This window comes from Mus pahari, chromosome 1, assembly GCF_900095145.1.
Source record: "Mus pahari chromosome 1, PAHARI_EIJ_v1.1, whole genome shotgun sequence".
NCBI classification, from domain to species: domain Eukaryota; kingdom Metazoa; phylum Chordata; class Mammalia; order Rodentia; family Muridae; genus Mus; species Mus pahari.
This window is the reverse complement of record NC_034590.1, coordinates 94,695,525-94,696,001: the sequence shown is the minus strand read 5'-3', so window position 1 is coordinate 94,696,001 and position 477 is coordinate 94,695,525.

The following is a 477-nucleotide window of genomic DNA, read 5'->3' as shown; positions in this document are numbered from 1 at the left end:
GGATGAGACACAGGAGTGCACAGGAGACACAGAAGTGCACAGGAGAAGCAGGAGTGCACAGGAGAAGCAGGAGTGCACAGGAGAAGCAGGAGTGCACAGGCGTCTGGCTTGTTCTGCAGTTGCTGACATCTGAACTCTGATCTTCCTCATTGTGAAAGTTCTCTTAAACTCTCTGCCATCTCGCCCTGGTATTGTCTTATTTTTCTTGAGGACACATCTAGAATTGTGGGGGTCTTATATAAAGTTTGTGCGTGTGTTCTGAGGACCTGCCATCCTAAAGCAGTTAAATATCTTCCTTTTTCCATTACAGTGGCAAAGGGTTCCGATTCCTTCACATACTTACAGTTTATGATTTTTATTGTCTCTTTTATGGGTCATATAAAGATGTCTCATGGGAATTTGAGGCTGATTTCTTTGTTAATGACGTTGACTGTGTACTTAGTGGTTGTATATCTTTAGTAAAATTTTCCATTCAAG